Source organism: Narcine bancroftii, chromosome 3 (genome assembly GCF_036971445.1).
Source record: "Narcine bancroftii isolate sNarBan1 chromosome 3, sNarBan1.hap1, whole genome shotgun sequence".
Taxonomy (NCBI): domain Eukaryota; kingdom Metazoa; phylum Chordata; class Chondrichthyes; order Torpediniformes; family Narcinidae; genus Narcine; species Narcine bancroftii.
The window spans coordinates 154,450,123-154,464,162 of NC_091471.1; the positions used below are offsets into that span (position 1 = coordinate 154,450,123).

At 41.2% G+C, this 14,040-nt stretch overlaps 1 protein-coding gene across 5 annotated transcripts in view; it reads right to left on the minus strand.

Annotated features, from left to right (window-relative positions):
• Positions 1 to 14,040, minus strand: part of lin54 (lin-54 DREAM MuvB core complex component) — a 113,696-nt gene that overhangs the window by 76,631 nt on the left and 23,025 nt on the right. For all 5 annotated transcript variants that reach the window (XM_069925452.1, XM_069925449.1, XM_069925450.1 and 2 more), the window contains 2 exons: positions 3,904 to 3,985; positions 3,613 to 3,673 (listed from right to left, as the gene is read on the minus strand). The gene's annotated coding sequence lies outside the window, so the exon portion shown is untranslated. The remainder of the gene's footprint in view (positions 1 to 3,612; positions 3,674 to 3,903; positions 3,986 to 14,040) is intronic.

The following is a 14,040-nucleotide window of genomic DNA, read 5'->3' on the forward strand; positions in this document are numbered from 1 at the left end:
AGAGTAGTTATTGGATTGGGTCGTAGCTCCACTTGAAATACAGTTGAAAAGAATCAAAGCTACAAAATATATGCAACCCTCAGGATAAGCTGCTTAGATTTTAAAAAAAAACATCGAATAGGATAGGTGGGGTTTTTATATTTATTTTAATGTCTTTTCTGTCTTCATCCAGTGCAGTGGAGGGGGGGAAAACTGAGTTTATACTGTTTGAAGTTTTATCTTGATATATATGTAATATTGTATTTTCAGTTTTGTTCTCTTTTCTTCATTGTACTATATTTATTATAAAAACCAATAAAAAAGATTGAAAAAAAAACAGGATAAAGTGAGGCAATGTCTGTGGTTCATTGTCCATTCAGAAATCTGATGGCAGAGGGGAAGAAACTGTTCTTGTGTCGCTGGGTGGTTGTCTTCAGGATCCTGTATCTTTTTCCTGACGGTAGCAGTGTGAAGAGGGCTTGGCCTGGGTGGTGTGGTCCTTGAGGATAGAGGCTGTCTTCTTAAGACACCTCCTCTTGTTGATGTCCTTGATTAAATGAAGACTGGTGTCTGTGATGTTGCTGGCCGAGTTAACAACTTTCTGGAGTGTTTTCCTGTCCTGTGCATTAGCATCTTCATATCAGACAGTGATGCAATCAGTCAGAATGTTCTCCACAGTACACCTGTAGAGATTTCCAAGAGTCTTTGGTGACTTATTGAATCTCCTCAAACAGTGTAACCGCTGGCGAGCCTTCTTTGTGATTGTATCATGGCATCCGCAATCAGCTCTTTGGTTTTGTTAATGCAAGGTTGTTGTTGTGACACCACTCAACTCGTTGATCTACCTCTCTTCTGAATGGCTCTTCATTGGCGTCTTATTTTGCTGACGCCATGATGACATAGTCAAATTTGTAGATGACCTCTGAATTGTGTCTAGCCTCACAGTCATGGGCATAAAGTGAGTAGCTCAAATCCTTGTGAGGTGTGCCTGTGGTGATTGTCGGTGAGGAAGAAACTTTGTTTCAAAATTCGTACTGATCATGATCTTCCGATGAGGAAGTCAAGGATCCAGGTGCAGGGTTCGGAGCTTGTTGACCAGTACTGAGAGAATGATGGTGTTGAAGGTAAAACTGTAGTCAATGAAGTGTAGTCGAATGCATGTGTTGCTGTTGTCTAGGTAATCCAGAGCAGAGTGGAGAGCCAGTGATATTGCATCTGCTGTGGAGAGATTGTGATGGGAGGAGAATTGCAGTGGGTCCAAATTTTTACCCAAATACTGTTAATCCTGGTCATGACCAACTTCTCAAAGCATTTCATTAGAGTAGATGTGTGTGCTACTGCTCTTCTTGGGCACCAGAATGATTAAAGGGCTTTTGAAGCAGGTGGGAACCTCCAACTGCAGCAGTGAGAGATTGAAAATGTCCGTGAATCCTCTGGTGAGTTAGTTGGCCAGATTTTAAGAACCCTGCCAGGTATGCCATCAGGGCCTAACGTCTTAAGGGTTCACCCTCTTCAATGATATTCTGACGTCAGCCTCAGAGAGCGATGTCACAGGGCTGCCAATCTCTGCAGGGATTCTTGCCAGCACCATTGAATTCTCATTCTCAAAGCAAGCATTACAGCCATTTAAGGTGTTTTATCGCGCTTTGTATAATCTGTCTCCAACTTCCCTTGGATTTGCCTCTTTGTTGCTGAGACAGCCTTCCGCAGGTTGTACCAAGCCTTCCCGTCGAGACCTGGCCTTAACACCCTTGATCTCACACTCAGCAGCTTTGAATCTTCTGATTAATCCAAGGGTTCTGGTTGTGGAATTCCCAGTACGTGTGCATGAGCAAACACTCATCCACACAAGTCTTGATGATATCGGTGACAGCTGTCGTATATTTATTCACGTCTGAGGAGGGGTCTTAGAATATGGTCCAGTTCACTGATTCAAAGCAATCCTGCAGGCGCTCCTCTGCCTCCCTCAGCCATACTTTTAGCATCTTCACCACTGGTGCTGCAGTCCTCAGCCTCTGCTTGTACATTTGGAGTACAAGAACAGCCAGGTGTAGTCATGGGATAGCTCGGTAGGCATTCCTCATAGTGGTGTAGCAGTGGTTGAGTGCTTTTGCTCCCCTGGTCTCGCAGGTAACATGCTGATGATCATTAGTTAGGATTTCCTCAGGTTGGCCCGGTTGAAGTTCCCTACAATGATCGGAAAAGCATCAGGTTGTGCTACCTCGTGGCTGCTGACCACAGTGCTCAGGCCCTCCAGTGCTGGCTTGATGCAAGCCTCAGACGGAATTACACTGTGATCAGGATGATGGCAATGAACTCCCTCGGCAAATAGAATGGGCAACTCTTGATGACCAGATGTTTCAGATCGGGATAGCAGGACTGGGGCATAAACATCATGCTTGAGCTCCACGGTGAGTTCATGATGATACCTGTTTTTTTTCCCTATCACCATTGTCCAACCCACACAGTGGAGGGTAAAGCCATCATAACAAATGATCAACAGATTTCTGGAAGGGAAATGTTTGAAAAACCTACAGGAGTTTTCTTTTAGGATGTAACTGGTTAAAAAAGAGGGGATAAAGCAATGGATACAGTATGCTTGGATTTTCATTAAGCCTTTGATAAAGCCCACATAAAAGATCAATGTGATACAAGGTATGGGGTTATATAGGTAATACACTGGCAATGGAGTGAAAATTGATTAATAAACAGGATATTAAGCAGATAGAAATGGGTGGATTTTTTTTAAATAAAGATGGTTGTAACTAATGGAGGACTGGATAGATCAGCACCTGATTTGAAGAAACAAAATGGCAAACCAAAGTAGTACAATGTTATGAGACTGAGGGGATTGTGAATTTCAAGCAGGATGCAAAGAAGCTTCATGGCAACTTGGACATATTGAGCAAATGGACATAAATAACAGACAAATGTGGTTACCCAATTTGTTCAAAAATTGAAAAAAGGGTGCACATTATTTAAATTATGTTAGATTTGGAACCTCTGATGTAGAAGACTTAGATGTGTTTGTATGCCAGTCATTGAAAGCAAACTATTATGCAGCAAAGGGTATACAAGCTTTCATGAAAGGGGACAAGTATTTTCATAATGATGTCCTGTTACAACTACATTAGACATGCAGTGTGTGCAGTATTGGTCTCCTTACACAGGAAAATATACACTTGATGTAGAGTACAACAGAATTTCATTAGACTGCAAGAATGTCCCATGAGAAGAACTACTGATGAACAGATCTATATTCAGAGTTGAGAAGAATGGCAGGGTGGGGGGGGGGGGGGGTGGAGGTGAGAGGAGAGAACATCCAGTTGAAATTCTGAAAATTCTTATAACTAGAGATGGACACGGAGGCAGTTTTCCAAGTTTCTCATGGTTGAGTGTTTAGAATGAGGAGTCACTAACTCCAGGCATAAGATTTAGGATTGAGACAAGAAGCTCGCAGACTCAAATGCTAGAAATTTCATGGAATTCCTCATTAGACAGCACAAAAAACAAATTATATATTTAAGGTCACATATAAATGTCTAACACAAAGACATGAAGGGGTATAGGGAAAGAACAAAAACATAGCATTAAGAGAGATCATGTTTCACTGTAAGGAATGGTAGTACAAACCTGAAGGCTGAAAGATCCGCTCTAGTTCCTTTTTCTGCATCAGAAAACGTATGTGACAAATCTGAACCAGTGGAAGGATTGAGACAAAAAGGGCAAATGAAAAAGTTAATGAAGAAGGGAGAGTGAGCACATGCAAACAAAAAAGCAGATTCTCCATATGATCAAAACTTAATTATAAACTTTCTGAAATTAATATCTAAAAATGGTGAATATTGATTTAAATGCTTTAAACAAATTTGACAATTTACTGGAAAGGTATTCCTTTTTAAAGGTGCTTATTAACTTACTCACCTTCAAAATATCTTCTGTGCTGGCATGTTGATTGTATCCAACTTTTCCCACGCTGACATTTCCTGTTTACAATTATTGGCATCTGCAACATTTTACATAAATTATAAGATGCAGAGTTGTAAAATCCAGTAATAACCCTACTTTACAAGAATCTGATAGCAAAATTTGAATAGCTGCACAGAATTTCTGCAGATATTTTTTTCCATCTTCATTTTGAAAAGATAATGTGTGTGGCTTTTTAAAAAATTGTAAAAAGTCAATTGAAATTTAGTTCTGGAATCCATGCTAAACTACTCCACACTACCGCAAGAGATAAGGCCTGACATACACCAGAATCGTATGCAAGCCAATAAATCAGATTAAAAATCACAAAAATGAAAAAGGTTACAAGTACAAATCAGCCAAATAAAAACTTGATTTTTATTTGGTCAGGTACATGCACCAACCTTCAGAGCTCATGAAAGCACAGTTAGAATACATTAATACCCATTAAGCATGGTCCTTAAATCAACATCATACTTCAAATATGTTTGTGGTTGCAACTGAAGCATTTAATGCACATTTGTCAATAAATCTAAAACATGGCCATGTCCAGGAATCTTCATGAAAACTACAAATTCTATGTATTAATAATTATTATTTTTCCACCACGTCCAAAGAAAATAGTATGCCCTCTTACCCTAGTGTATTAGATATGCAATAGCTGCATGTTTGTAGGATGATAGGATGTTTCGGAGAGGATAGTTGAAAAAAGAGAAATTTTCTCTTAAAAGATACAAAAAAAAGGACAACACATTTTCATCTTTCCTTTCCAATTGTCTCCTGGTGCAGATGATCTTCAATCTAGGTCATTAGCCATCCTGTGAATCTGTGTCTATGTCCATAGTAAAGCTTATACAGCCCTGGCACAAGAAACATTTGCTGACACTGTCATCAGTACACCAATGTTCTATGTCTCTTTGGATCCACACATCATCTTTAACCAATACCTTTCTTCCCATCCTCCAATTAATGAAACTCATTCTTTAATTCCACTCTCCACTATCTGATCATTGAAAAAATATTGAGCATTATTTGCTATCTCATTGCTACTCAAGTATCTTTACAGGCCAAAGATTTATTCATGGACTTCATACTAACTATAACATGCTCTTACTTGGCATAATCATACATAAAAATAAAGTGAGAAAGAGTTATTCCTACAGGTAAAATTTACAAATGCAAGTTTTACTTGCTGCAGCTTCCCAAGATCCCATGGAGGAAAATTACTGAGTAATCCTGGATAGACACAAATATACTCTATCCATATATCAAGCATCCTTTGAGACTATTCACAAAGCCCATTCCCATCCATTGAATCAATGTCGCCCAATTAACCTACCAATCCCGTTCATTTTGGAGAGTGGGAGTACATTAGATCACCCAGGAAAAACACACACAGGTCATGGGGATAATGGACAAACAGACACTGCCAGATTCAAACCCAGGTCGATGATGCTATAACATTGCATTAACTGCAATATGTTTGGCCTGGAAGTCAGCCTGAAGAAAACCGAGGTCCTCCATCAGCCAGCTCCCCACCATGACTACCAGCCCCCCCACATCTCCATCGGGCACACAAAACTCAAAACGGTCAACCAGTTTACCTATCTCGGCTGCACCATTTCATCAGATGCAAGGATCGACAACGAGATAGACAACAGACTCGCCAAGGCAAATAGCGCCTTTGGAAGACTACACAAAAGAGTCTGGAAAAACAACCAACTGAAAAACCTCACAAAGATAAGCGTATACAGAGCCGTTATCATACCCACACTCCTGTTCGGCTCCGAATCATAGGTCCTCTACCGGCATCACCTACGGCTCCTAGAACGCTTCCACCAGCGTTGACTCCACTCCATCCTCAACATTCATTGGAGCGCTTTCATCCCTAACGTCAAAGTACTCGAGATGGCAGAGGTCGACAGCATCGAATCCACGCTGCTGAAGATCCAGCTGCGCTGGGTGGGTCACGTCTCCAGAATGGAGGACCATCGCCTTACCAAGATTGTATTATATGGCGAGCTCTCCACTGGCCACCGTGACAGAGGTGCACCAAAGAAAAGGTACAAGGACTGTCTAAAGAAATCTCTTGGTGCCTGCCACATTGACCACTGCCAGTGGGCTGATATCGCCTCAAACCGTGCATCTTGGCACCTCACAGTTTGGCGGGCAGCAACCTCCTTTGAAGAAGACCGCAGAGCCCACCTCACTGACAAAAGGCAAAGGAGGAAAAACCCAACACCCAACCCCAACCAACCAATTTTCCCCTGCAACCGCGTCTGCCTGTCCCGCATCGGACTTGTCAGCCACAAACGTGCCTGCAGCTGACGTGGACATTTACCCCCTCCATAAATCTTCGTCCGTGAAGCCAAGCCAAAGAAAGAACTGCAATATTAACCACTCTGCCCATGGAGAGGTCCATTGAGAGAATGTTTAACAAAAAACAAAAAATATAACAATGGCCGAGTCAACTTAAAATGAGGTGATGAAAGATAAATTCTGAACTCTCATGTTACAACCCAAGTTAGAGATGTGGAGAAAAGGATCAAACCAAGCTGACCACAAAAAAAAAGTTGTTGTTCTTTTGATTTAATAACAGAAAATTTACAAAAAACAGAATGAGGCCACTCGGGCAATTTGTCCATTATATCCCAAAAAGCTCAATCAAACTTGATTCTTCCTTCCAGCACCCAAGTCTGTGGTCCTGCAAGCTTGTAAAAGCAAGCACTTTGATCGACATCCTGAAAGTAACTGTGGGTTTCTGTCTCCACTACTCTTTCCAGCAGCAAGTTCCAGCCACCGACCACCTTGAAGTAAATGAAGAATGATTGAAAGGTAATGAAGAAACACTGCAATCTATTTAAAATCAATTTCCTTTGATTTTTGGAACTTCTAGCAAGAGAAATGTGTCCCTTCAATGATTCAATTTACATCTTCTCAGGCAGAGCCTCAAGATACACGGTGACATTTTCCACTCTGGTTTTATGGGTTCTAAGTAAACCACATTGTCCAATCGAAGGGGCCAATACAAGCAGGATGAGGTTCACTCCTTAAGTAGGCCTTCTCACTGTTCCCAATGCATAACCTCCAGGTTCTCAATATTACCCTGATTAGTCGACCTCCAATTTGAGCAGTCATGGGCTAGAGATTCCCTGGACAAAATCGGGACATTGCCCTTCTTCAAATGGGCTTTCAGGGCATCATGATCTATCTATTTATTTATTTTAAAGTTTGCCCTTTGGTGATCTCCACTCACAGCAGAGTTCAGATCATCTATTTCAAGAGTTGGTTTACTTATCGTTCCAATGAATTTTGATTCCAAGTCTTGAGATCCCTTCTGTAGGTCCAGATTTTAGAGGTATGAGAGAAGGAATCTTTCCCAGTAGACCTTCCACTTTATGTCTATTCTGGTCTTCAAATATTCCTTTAAAACAAATCTCTCTTCAGCACCTTTGTTCCAAAGAAAACAACACCAGCCTATCCAAACCTTTTTCATGGCTAAAATGTTCTAGCAATATCCTGTAATCCTTATATGTACCCACCCTACTGCAATAATTTTACATAATGTGAAGATGAGAAATGCTTAGTGTTGTACAAAAGGAATTTAAATTGCGTGACTTGAAGTGAAATGAAAAAAAAAAAACGGTGGTGCAGCTGAAGCTGCTGTAATAGCATTGCTGCCACTGGTACAGACCTGGGAGAATGGGAGCATAGACACAGGGCTGCAAACTCTTTGGGAGCAGGCCAGCATAGAGGATCAGGAAGAAGGAGAACTCTACCTTTTGAGAAGGAGAAGCATAGGAATCAATCCTACAGGTCAGTGACCACAGCAGTGGACCAGTGAGGGGCTCAGAACCTGAAGACCCATGCAAGCCGCTGATGCTGGCTTCTTGTGGACAAATATCCTAAACAACTGTGGACTGTTGAAGACTGGTCCAAGAACAAGGTATTGTTACCAGGATTAGAGAGGGTGCTGGGAGCAAGAAGGGCTCCTGGACATGGAAGGCTTCCTGATCAAGGCAGAAGTTTGGATCTGAAGCTTGGTTTGCCAATAGTTTGAACTGGAGTCTGTGTGGCAGCAGAATCCAAAGACACTGAGCATCTTGGAAGGGACTCTCTTTTTCTTCTCTTTCTCCCACAGCAAGGGGTGCCAGGCAATGTTCATGGGGTGACTGTTTGCCTTATGGCAGATAAAAGTTGAAGTGTATCAGGTATATGAATGTGTATCATGTATATTACATTTTTAATGCATGATGTTGTGACAATAAAAAGAACAACAAATGGCATGTGTAACATTTTATAAACTACATCTCCATTAATTTTTCTTTTCGCTTTTCACAGCTCCATCGCAACTGTTCCCCCTTGATTAATGAAGCATTTGATTAACATTCAGCTCCAGCATAGCCAACTAATTACATTGAGAGGGAATACATGTACTTGGAATCCAACTTTAAAATGACTAACAACAGCTGCAAAACAGGGAGCAGTTTATCTGCTTTAATCATGTAGCTCAACAATATTTCATCAACTCTTGTTTAAATAACTTCATTATAGAATTTATATATACCTGCATAATTCTGTGAAAAATATGCATCATCTCACCAAAGCTTTCCAGTGCAAAAAATTAGAGCAGTGGTTCTCAACCTTTTTCTTTCCACTCACATACCACTTTAAGTAATCCCTATGCCATCAGTGTTCTGCGATTAGTAAGGGTATACGAGTGGGAAGGGAAGGTTGAGAATCACTGCTCTAGATCCAATTGATACTGAAATATTTTGCTTGAGAAAAATTGTTATTGGCCCATTTCCTTTGGAGTTTTGCAACCGTACACATAACAAGTCAATTAGGTACAATTAAAACAGTGGCTTTCATTCCAGTCACATAGTGGGGTGAGCCAAATTGTGGACTGAATCTAAACTCGCCTGCTCTATCAGGACTCCAGTTAGAATGGTGGCCAACAGGTATATCTGGCACGGGTTCTGTAAAGAGGTCACTCAGTGGGCCAAAACATACTCAGTGCCAGGCATCCAAGGTCCAGACCCACATTAAAGCCCCTCTGCGGCCTTTCAAACCAGCACACCGCCGTTTCAGCCACATGCACATGTGGGGCCCCTACCGGTATCCAGAGGTGCACGCTATCTATTGACCTTAGTCAACCGGATATCTAGATGGCCAGAGGTGGCGCTGCTACCACAAATCTCTACAGAGACACTTGCATGGGCATTACTGAACACCTGGGTGGCAAGTTTCAGGGTCCCAGAACACTTAACATCTGATAGGGGGGGCCAAATTCACTTCCAGCCTGTGGACCACCTTAACAAATGCCCTGGGGAATCAATTCCACCACACCGCAGCATACCACATGCAGGCCAATGGGCTGGTGGAGAAATTCCACATGCACCTGAAGACAGCTCTGATGGCCCGACTTACCGGACTGAACTGGGCAGACAAACTCCCTTGGGTGTTGATAGGCATCCGCTCCCCCCCAAAAGAAGATCTCGAGGCATTCTCTGCAGAGTTGGTCTATGGCGCACCCCTAGTCATTCAGGGAGTATTTGTGGCAGCTTCCAAGGACTTAAAGGAGCTCTCAGCGGCTGCATTGTCTCGAATGCGCGAGCGCCTGGGCTCACTAGCCCTAGTTAAACCCAGAGCTCATGGGCAAGCCAGCACCTTTGTCCCAAAGACTTTGAAGACTGTCACTACGTTTTTGTCCAACACGAGTCCCACCAGCCACCCCTTCAAAAGCCTTATGGCCATACCATGTTGTCACACACAACAGCTCCACCTGTGTATTGGACATTGGTGGCAGGGAGGAGACCTTCATGCTCGACCAGCTGAAACCGGCCCACTTGGACGTTAACCAGCCAATTACTCACTCGACCCCATGACACAAGAGTCGGCCACCAAAAGACAGTGTCCCAATTGCCAGTTCAGTGGGGAGGGGGACAGCGGTGGAGTAGCGGGTCACGACCCACTCCATGGGCCAACACAGCAGTGGTAGAATACAACAATGAGGCAGACAGCACGTGGGATGAGACGTCTGCTCAAATAGGCTGCAGGAATAGAGGTCAAATCAGCAATTCACAGCCAGCGGATTGCAGGGGGTCCAATCTGGGCTTGCGCATCCGGGACAACCAATCAGCAGGTAGCTTCACTCAAGCCACACTCCAATGGTGACACAGCCAGCTGCCTATAAAGGGCAGCCCAATAAAGTCAGTGTCGATTACACTCCCTTGGTGTTTCTACCCTGAGCTATAACCGTAGTGATCCAGCTAAACCACGCCCCACATTGAGAATCTATGATCAAACTCTTTTACATTGAATGTGAACACCTGGAGCTCCAACAATTATCTCGGTGGCATCTCACAAATCAGTCTCCGTCATTAAAAATGATCCATTATTCCTTCTTTTTGTTAACCAATTCTCAATTCACATCTTCCTGCTATATCTAATCACATGAACTCTAAATTTTGATTTTGTAAGGTACCTTTTCAAGGTCTCAATAACAACATACACATTGTTTATTCTATCTATTCTGCTAGGAAGAACATAAAACTCAGATCGTCAGTCGGGATCTCTTTTTTATAAACCATGCTGACTTAGCCCAATCCTTTTATATTATTTTCCAAGTGTTTTTTCACCATTCCATAAGAGATGCTACTAGCTTTTTCCCTGCTAATGATGTTAGACTAACTGGTCTTTCAGTTTTTTTCCCTCTCTTCTTGGTTTAAGTTATGAAATTACATCCACTCGTTCTTAATGTCTGGGAAACAGTCTGGAATCTCTAGCATTTTGGATTACAATAACCATTCCATTTACTACCTCCCTGGGATTTAATCACGTTTCAGTTGTATCAATTTAAACAAAGTACACGAGAAACTCGTACCTATTTTTTTCATTCCCTTCAGAGCAGTTCCTCCCAAAGGAGGATCCAAAATTTTATTTATTTGCCATTTTCTTATTTTGTAATACAATCCTTTCTATCTTACTTGGTGAGATTTGCACATTAACTTTTATCAATATGTTCCTTTTTACACTTCTACAAAAACATTTAAAGTTACTTTTCACTAGATTACTCATGTTCTATCTACCATTTCCATTTCAAAATCTTTCACCTTGCTCCACAGAATTCTAAAATTTCCTAATCCCTAGGCATACAACATTTTTGTTCACATTAAAAATGTTTTCAGATTTATTGTCAGAGAACATACATGACATCACATACAACCGTGAGATTCCTTTTTCTTACTGGCATGTCAGAATTACCACCAATTGGTAAAGCAAAACAAAAACTGCACACAGTGTAAAATATGTAAACAAAGAACTGTAAACAGATAAAATGTAAACAAGCTGACAGTAAAAAAGAGAACAAAAAGAAAATCAATAAAGTGCTCAAGTTTAAATGAGTCTCTGATTGAGTTTGTCATTGAGGAGTCTGATGGTGGAGGGGGTAGCAGCTGTTCCTGAACCTGATGGTATGAGTCTTACGGCACCTATACCTCTTTCCTGATGGTAGTAGCATAAACTAAGCATGTGCTGGGTGGTGTGGGTCTTTGATGTTTGCTTCTGCTTTCGAACAGCAGTGTGCCCTGTAGATGTACTCAATAGTGGGGAGGGTTTTGCTGTGATGCCCTGGGATGTGTTCACTACCATTTGGAGGGCTTTATGCTCGGAGGTATTGGTATCCCCATACAAGACCGTGATGCAGCTGGTCAGCATACTTTCCACCAATTTGCCAGGGTTTCTGATGTTAAACCAAACCTCCACAAACTCTTGAGGAAGTACAGGCGTTTTCGTACTTTCTTCACGGATGTCATTGGTGTGTTGGGTCCAGGAAAGATCCTCTGAGATAGTGACTCCCAAGAATGTAAATTTGCTCACCCTCCCCACCTCTGATTCCCAATGATCAATGAATTGTTTACCTCTGGCTTTCCTTTCCTGAAGTCAACAATCAGCTCCTTAGTTTTGATGACATTGAATGCAAGGTTGCTGTTGGTGTACCCATTCAGCCAAGTTTTCAATCTCCATCCTGTGTGCGGATTTACCCCCCTTCCTTTATGGAATCCACTACAGTGGTATTGTTGGCAAATTTGTAGTTGGTGTTAATGTCATACTGAGCCACAAAGTCATACATGTACACAACCCTGTGGTGCTCTGGTACTAATAGAGATTGTGGAGGAGGTTATTTCCTTTGATCTAATTCTATTTTCAACCCATTGTCCAACTATTTCTCATTAGATTAAATGCCTTAAAATTGTCGTAACCAATGCTGTCCTTAATGTACAATGGTGAACTAGCCACATTGAGATGGGCCCTATACTGCAGATGGCCTCACTGACAAGGAGACAGGGATAACCTGTGGAAGGCTGCACACGGGACTATGTGTCCAAAGGATCTCAGTTCAGTGGAATATCAGTGTAATATTTTCTTCCCTGTCCTGAATGCCAATATTAAGAAGAATTCACTTTGGATAATAACAGTATTATTTTTCATCCATTACCTTTATATTGCAAATAATCAGAACATTTGTCTCACTTCCAATAGGATTTATTACATTAACAAACAAGATTTAGAAACTAATTAAGTGCATATTAAAATAAGAGCAATGTTATAGAACACGATACAATTCTAAACAAAACATGCTTTTAAATAGGCTGCTTCTTAAAAGAAAAAAACACCTGCTCACTCTGGATTTAGATCAAAAACAAAAAGGTCAGGAGGATGTAGAGCCAGGACAAAGAATCCGACTCTTCCAGGAAAAAGTGGGGGAAAAAAAGCAGATAAAAGTTTGAAATTCCTCTGAATCATTTGTAAACAACCAAAGAAAAAAATAAAACACTGCCAAAGAAAGATAAAGAGGCAGAAGAACCTACAGAGAAAATGGAAGGAGGACAGCAAGAAAAAGGCCAACCTTCGAGGAGAAGCCGGGACCTGTGGTGCAACCTCTTCGATTGGAGAGCCTCCCAGCAAGGTGTGGTATCCCTGCAACAACAGGGACCCACGAACGAGTCAGGGTGGCCTTGTCCAAATGGCTTACAAGGCCTACCAGACAGGCTCCTGGGGCAGTCCAAGAGGCTGCCTGAGGAGAAAATATTGGAACTGGGAGAAGATAAGAAGAAGAGGATGAAGAAGAACAACAACAACAAGGTCCAGAGGAAATGTTGGAAGAAACAGAAGGGGTAAGGATGAAAATTAAAACTATCCCAAAAGTTTAAGAAATATTATTTATGACTATGGAGGAATTAAAGTTAATTAGATGTGATATTAAGAAATCAGAGATTAAATTCCTGCATGGTGAATTGTGTTTATAAGTCAGTACCTTTATTCTACATGCTTTGTATTTGCAGACTTGCATTCTAAGATTTTGTGTTCCACGTTGTGCAGTTTGTTTTGATCTAATGCGATATTGCTTGGCAATTGTGCTTTATGAGAAAAGTCATATACCCTTTGAAACTATCCAAACTCTATACAATATGTGACCTTGAATTTCATTCAACCAGAAAATTATCTGACTCTTATTGAGATGACATTAATTCCAACTGTTACTATACATGTTTCATTAAAAAAAATATATTATTAAATTTTACATTTAAGGATAGACTGGATCGTTACATGGAGAGGAGAGGACTGGAGGGGTATGGACCGGGTGCTGGTCAGTGGGACCAGGAGGGTGGGGATTTGTTACGGCATGAACTAGTAGGGCCTGTTCTGTGCTGTAAGTGGTTATATGGTTAAAGTTAATACTGTATTTGAAAATGGTTAAAGAAATGCAGAAAAAGCATCAGGAAGTGGAAGAGAAAATTCAAAGCATTAATTTGGATAATCAATTTCTTCAAGAATAAATAGATAAAGTGGATTAGGGATTGGAACATGTGTTGGAGATGAATAAACAATTATTTGAGAAAGTGGACTCATTTGAAAATTTCAGTCGAAGAAATAATATTAAGATCATTGGTCTGAAGGAGGGAGAGGAAGGAAATTATATTATTCAGTTTTTACAGCATTGGATTCCACAAATTTTTGGTCAAGAGCATTTTAAAGGGGAACATTGATAATGAGCGAGCTCAGCCGAATCAAAAACCGAGACCTATTTTG